We start from the raw sequence: 7,137 nt of genomic DNA on the forward strand, positions 1-7,137 counted from the left end.
CAAAATACAATGAATGATGAAATAACTGTAACAATTCAAAAAGTTATTGTTGTTTATATTGGTTTAAATGTTAAATGCCGTCTTCTTATTCATATGGCGCACATGCGGTTCATATGAACTTACCTTAAACGGTACACATAATTATGTCATTAACAACTAAACGTTCTAGGGTATAGAACACACCATGCCACCTGTTTACGATGCCAGGACTAAGTGATTAAATCGAGAAATACACTTATTTAAGGTACCACATATTGTATATTGTCTCGAAAGGATTTCATTAAAGTTAATTTCGACCAACGATGCATGTTGAAAATCCTAAGTTATTGATAACATTATATGTTATTGGGTGAATGTAGTTTATAATTATACACGTAGTATCTATTATTTTGTACTATTAAACTATGCATGCACACGTTTGAACACATACATCTGTCTGGTCCTTAAGATATATTGATTAAAGGATTATTAAACATCTAATCGAACACATTTTCTAGAGAAACAAAAATAAAAGACAAATATCTTAACAATTTGAAATGTAAACTCAAGATGTCGCAAGAGCATATTATGTAAACTTTATTTATTTACACAATACCAATATCTTAATTTTGTAATAAAAACAATAAGTTTATAACAGCTTTCCACTCGTCTTGTCTTTAAACCCAAAAGTATATATTTAATGCCCATTCTAACGTTGAATCGATAGTAAATTGCTTTATACATATAATTAATTAGTTTTTATTAGTGTTTAACACTGCTCTTAAACAGTTCATCGTGCTGTGCCCCGTTGTAACTGAAGACATTACTTTATATCAGATATCAGCAAAAAACGCGTTTATAGCTCTCAAAACAATCCGCTATGAAGTACAGATTTATATCTCGCATATGCTTTTCAAAACTCGCGCGAATGATTTTTAATTACTTTTTTGCTTTCGATCGATTAAATTAAAGATTTCATTAACAGTTTCAATTCAGATAATTAGAGTGCTTACTTTGCTTGAGAAATAGTTCATAATATGAAACAAATCTAGTAAAACAACATCTAATTTACTTCTTCGATTAATGCGAATGCTGAACAACTATACGAATCTTGTGCGTTGCTTCCTATACAAGGATAACTTTATTAAGAATTTCCATGACGCACTTCATGAACATGCTTACATTGTTTCATTGTCGAGAACAAACGTAAGTGAAGTCTAACCAAAGTTTAACCGCAGGATTATAAATGCACATATGTACAATCTGCTTGGTAACTTTGGGTGTTTTGACATGAAACGTCTATATTAATTCCAAATTATAACGTGCTCTTAAAGGAATTGAAACTTCGCGTTAAACAACAAGTCAAAACGATAGTATAACACAATAAGTACCTTTGTCAATGTCCCCTAACCAAACTTTCTACTATTTAACAAACATCAAAGACACAAAACTGCAAAACATATTAGTTACAATTAAAACATGACAAGGCGCTACAAGATATTAAGTATAATTCATTAAGTAACGAAAATGCGTCAATGTTCATATCGAATTGTAAACAAGCTTATAAAAGGTGTCTCTTTGTAGAAATAAGCATTTTAAAAATGTTACGTTATTTACATTGTACATGCAACTTCGTAAAACTTTAATTTTGTTGTTGTTGTATACGTTGTGACATCCCCGTGTAAATAATTGAATAGTACAAAGTGCCGAATAAAGATTGGTGCCCTGTGCAATAAGTGCTATATTTGACAAAAACGATGGTGTCTTATTTATGTTGCTTGTTACCAGCTCTATTAATTAATCGATTGCGATGACAATTCTGAATAGTATTTTTTTTCGAATTGTTCCATTTGAAAACACATTTGGTTTTAGAGTCACATGCTAAATTATGCTTGAAGAACACAGTAAAATGGTACTAATGTAGCGTAATCATTCACAAATAACTCAATATCGGCAGTGCAAAACGATACATTCACTACATCATTGTATTGAGATAAAGATAAACAGTAAACAAACAGTAAACACATTAAGAAGATTGTATCGAGGAAGGAAAATCTAATATTAGTTAATGTTAACGCATCATGAGTTATTAATGATTTCAATACAAATCATTCTTTTATTACTAATCGGACTTTGAAAGTTTCCATAACTGTGTAATTAAAAACACGACAGGCTTGCCAAGTTTGAAAACCAATATCACAATGACGTTGATGAGCGCTTCAATTATTTTGACTCGCAATTGAACCGACTGAGCGACATAGAATTATTCACATTACAGTGGCGCCATTTTGCGATGGATTTTAGAGTTTTCTTGATGAGTGAGGTCATAATATTTATTAAATTCGCTGATAAACAACTTGTCTTATAAATATAATTATGTATCAACGTCTGGTTTTATTATTCTAATATTTTTAATGTTGACAATTCTAGCATCGGTTTCCAGAGTGTCCATATATTTAGACTATATTCCTTATCATCTTTGAGCACACTTTCCGCTCGAATGAATTTTCGTTATGAAGAAACTTCTCTTATACGAAAAACGCAATTATAATGTACTATGACATTTAAATCTTGAACTTTTCACCAAAATTGGAAAGCTACAGTTTGTTTGCTTTATAGCGTTATTTGCATGTATTAATTGATCCATATCTTCAAGTTGATATAATGCTTAATACGCAAACAAAATTTCTTATGTTAAGTAATATCTTGATTTGCATAATTGGCTTAACCCAGCAGAGTATTTTGAGTACTTTAACTCTGCACTAACAACACGTATTACCTTGTTCCAACCAACGGAGGAAAACGCAATTAAATGAATCTTAAACTTGAAGACACTTAACATTTCCAATACCCGAGTTTTATATGAGCGATCTCCCTTGATAGACTGACTCAAGAACGCGACTGGCGATGTGAAAGATCGAACTTCCTTAATATACATTATGATCTTTAGTTCAATTAAATATTCAATCAAATCACCCAATTTTGAAAAAAAAAATTCGACATTTAACAGTTGAAGTAACACATTATTATTGGCATGATAATTTTGTATTTGAAATACTTATGGAATTCCAAGAATTTAATTATACACGTATATCAATGTGCAACTCACTGTTGGCGTAACAGCCGCAAAAGTCTCCAGTTTCGCAAGTCCATATGACCGCAAGGATGTCAACCATCAGGCATCTCATCGATTCAAACACAATTTATGAGGATCAAAATACAGATTGCATAGTTAAATTAATAAGTTCGTTTTATTATTGCGAAATTCCTTAACGAAACCGCCAATGATACTTACAGTATCTATGGAATTCCATAATATATATATATATATATATAATATATATATTAATATATATAATATATATATATATATATATATAGATATATATATATCCGCGACATCTGTAATGCCCTTATACGATCCATGCAACGATATTGACTCGAGCGCGACGATTGAAACATTACCTAGACCATTGGACGAACATTAACAATAGGTACACGTAACAACAGCTGCACAAAGAACAAAAGAATACCATCGGTTATTTTCATTGAAGTTGAACCATAATACTTGACATTTCCATTGTGTTTGCAAACAAGAATAGTGTTCACACCGTATGAACCGGACTTGATCACTCATAAAGAAAGGTCACTTTTCGAAATATTCAAATAGCAAAACATTAGGTGAGAATGCGGCCAATATACTACTGTCGAATATACATTTTGAAATGGCATGGTCTTTCATCATTGGTGGTTTGCGATTAATTGTGTTAACTCACGTGGATGTTGCATACAAAGGGAATCCCAAGCAGGACATCAGTTAATGGTGTGTTGCGAAGCTCACGCCAATTTCTGAATTAATTCTTAACTATAATGCTTTCATCTACAAACCATTGTTATTTAACAATATAACAGATCTTAAATATAAAATGTGTTCCTTTCATTGATGTTATGTTGTGATATAAATACAAAAGCGATGATAAATATCTTAATAAAATGTTTATCGACTAGGTTTTGCACTTTAATTTAACAGGTTTTGCCTAATATCCTAGCACTCACACCCATGTTAAGCGAAACGCACCGCATCAATACAAAAGGCGTCAAAAACATTATTTTGTAAACAATTAGCATCATTACAACGTTTTATGTTTAGTTCTGTCTGCAATGTTCACTCGTTGACAAGGTACCCGATATAATATATATATATATATATATATATATATATATATATATATATATAATATATAATAATATATATATAATATATATACCATAAAGTTTTTTTAATTCAACATGTATATCACCTATAACCATCGAAGTCGCTAGTATCTCGATTGTATGATCACTTAATTTGTGTTCATTGTTGTAAGATATGCGATAGGAACAGCGATATGTTGTAGGAACTAGTTGTTATGTCTAAAGCCCACACATTTTTGCGTATACTTGTGCATACCGTCTTATTTTAATGTATTATTTCCTTGATTCATTTATTTATTTTTGAGTTGTTTGCAATCGATAAAGTAATGACATATTATGTGCGCACGAATTCCGGTCAGAGAGAGATTATCCATTATTTATTCATAAAAACACGTATTGAATAACATTGGATAGAAAAACTCGCTGCCATTTAAGTGTATATTCTTGTAAAGTACGATTTCCAAAAAGAGTTTTACATACCTTGTGTTTAAGTTTGCTCGGCTGAAATATTGTTATAGTTCATACTTATCGTATTGTGTGACTGTTGTACTGCAATCGAACATAAGGAGTATTGGCAATTTCTGTGTTTTTCTATTTTTACCTAAATTTACACTTGTGTAAGTAATTTTCATACCCAAACAGCGATTCACTATATCTGAGTAATATTATTTTCATTCAATTTATCTTGATTGAGCCGAAATTATGATTTACTTAACATATTTAACCTGGCATTGTTGATGCAAATTAGAAGTACCTCTAAAATATGTTCTGTAGCATAAGTTAATTGATTCAATATTTCATCATACACATTGTACCCCATGACTTAAAACGAAAAATGTGTAGCTGGTATGGGTATGTAAGGCAGTTAAGAAAATATCAGTTATATTATTTTAATACAACCTTTTGCAATAAGAAAAATAACTAATATGTATATAAATATTTCGTTTGATAAAGACTGTTTCTGTCTTCTTCATACAGTAGTTCAATATCCTATTGTGGACAGTTGTCTCGTGGATTACTTCAATGGAAGGTTCAGTGAGTAACAGTGCGTTTTACTTTACAAAATATTGTATACACCCTTATTGTGTAACATTGTTCCTTTGTATTAGTAATGTTTGCCTTATCTATAAATTTAATAATTGCAGGAGTATTAAATGCGCTCTTAGATGAAAAATTATAATTATTATGATTAAATCATGAGTACAAGAAAGAAAGCGGCCATAAGAAATCACATGAAGTCGTAGTTTTGGTACGATAAATATTATCTCAAGATTCGAACTCATATGCAAACTGTTCATCACATTAAGCAAAATTGGCTTAAATGAAAGTTTATATTTAAAGGTTTGGTTTCTCTCCAAAAACATTTGTTTCTTTCTCGTGAATTCGCCCAGGAATTTAACAACCGATTTGACTTAAAACATTAAAGCTAGTGAACCGAACACAGATAATTGGATCAGCATTTAAGCCGAACTTGTATGTTTCCTTACGACAGAGCACGGGGATAAAAGTTTCGTAGCAGGCTGTTCTGCTGATATCGGAAATGTTGATGTATTTCTTCCTTTGACAATCTTGTCTGATTAGCATTGCACTGTCAGGGTCCGACAGCAGTTAATTGATGTGTAGGCGACCGGAAGAGAAAGCTCGCCATCAGACAAGCTTTCATAATATTACAATAGTGGGCAAAAGTATTACTGGTTGACTAATTGTGTTGGTGTTGTGTGCTTTTAACAACCATGTAGCGAATTGTGTTCCAATATTAGGCAAGCATAGTTTTTAATACAATTTTGCATTTTATTTGTAATCATTTAACATGAGGTCATTCCTGATGTTCCGTTTCATTGTTATACATTTGCAGAAATATGTAGTTGATACAACAAACAAATAATGTAAAGCAACATTTATTGTTCTTTCTATGTGAAAAAGGTGATATTTTTATATAAACAATGTAAAGTTATTCGATAAGGTAATATAACAATGTTCTGTTATTTACATCTAACATACAACGGCTGTGCAATATATTTGCGGAATTCATATATTTCTTCATACTTTTCAGTTTCAAAATATATTATAATATGCGCCAAAACTTGACTGATTCTATGATGAAAATGTTTCCGATTGTTCGAACTGTGTGTCTTTCACCACGACTACCACGTTGTGCTAAAAAATCGCTAACATTAAAGTTGAACTAAAATGTGTAATAAAAGCTGGTACAATTTTGAAAAAAAAAACAACAGTCGCATTATATAACCAAATAAATGTATAATGGTGTATTTGTTACGATATTGAACTATTAAAATGCAAGACAGTCAGCGTTTACAAAAGCCACATGCTCAGACTGTATGAACTTGTCCTCTATAATTATTCGTCAACTCATCCCTTGATTAAAACTAGTGTACAGCTTTTTGGTATTTAGATATTTTTTAAGGCGATATATTAACGTCTTCCTCTCTCCGTTGATTATTGCTCTCATTATGTTTTCCTGAGGCAACTAAGGTTTAAGCGATTGATATAACAGCAATAACAATCAGAAGATATCGATTGGGAACAGAAAACAGAGAAAGCCAATGAATAATCGCATAATCGAATCCTACAAACTACAGGAATACAATTATGTCAGGCCATGGCATGCATGGTTCATTGGTATTTCTGAGGCACACAAATATATGTTTTGATTAATAATTTAAGTCGTCTTCATGGAACAAATTGTCTTGTTCTGTGAAGCGATTTAACCTGAAAGTCGGAAAAAACAAGCAAACAGATGTAAAACATTTGCATAAGAAAAAATTTGATATTATTTTTTGGTGGAACAACGTGATGGGTTAATACAGACTTAACACGTTTATTTTTCCTTTCCAAGTGAGTTTTTTCACTTTTTAATTTAAGTAACCTTATTATGTATCATTAAAAATGGGCAGGTACAACGTCTCTTTGTTGAATTACATTGACTTCTTGTTTTCAGTTGCA

This window comes from Dreissena polymorpha, chromosome 8, assembly GCF_020536995.1.
Source record: "Dreissena polymorpha isolate Duluth1 chromosome 8, UMN_Dpol_1.0, whole genome shotgun sequence".
NCBI classification, from domain to species: domain Eukaryota; kingdom Metazoa; phylum Mollusca; class Bivalvia; order Myida; family Dreissenidae; genus Dreissena; species Dreissena polymorpha.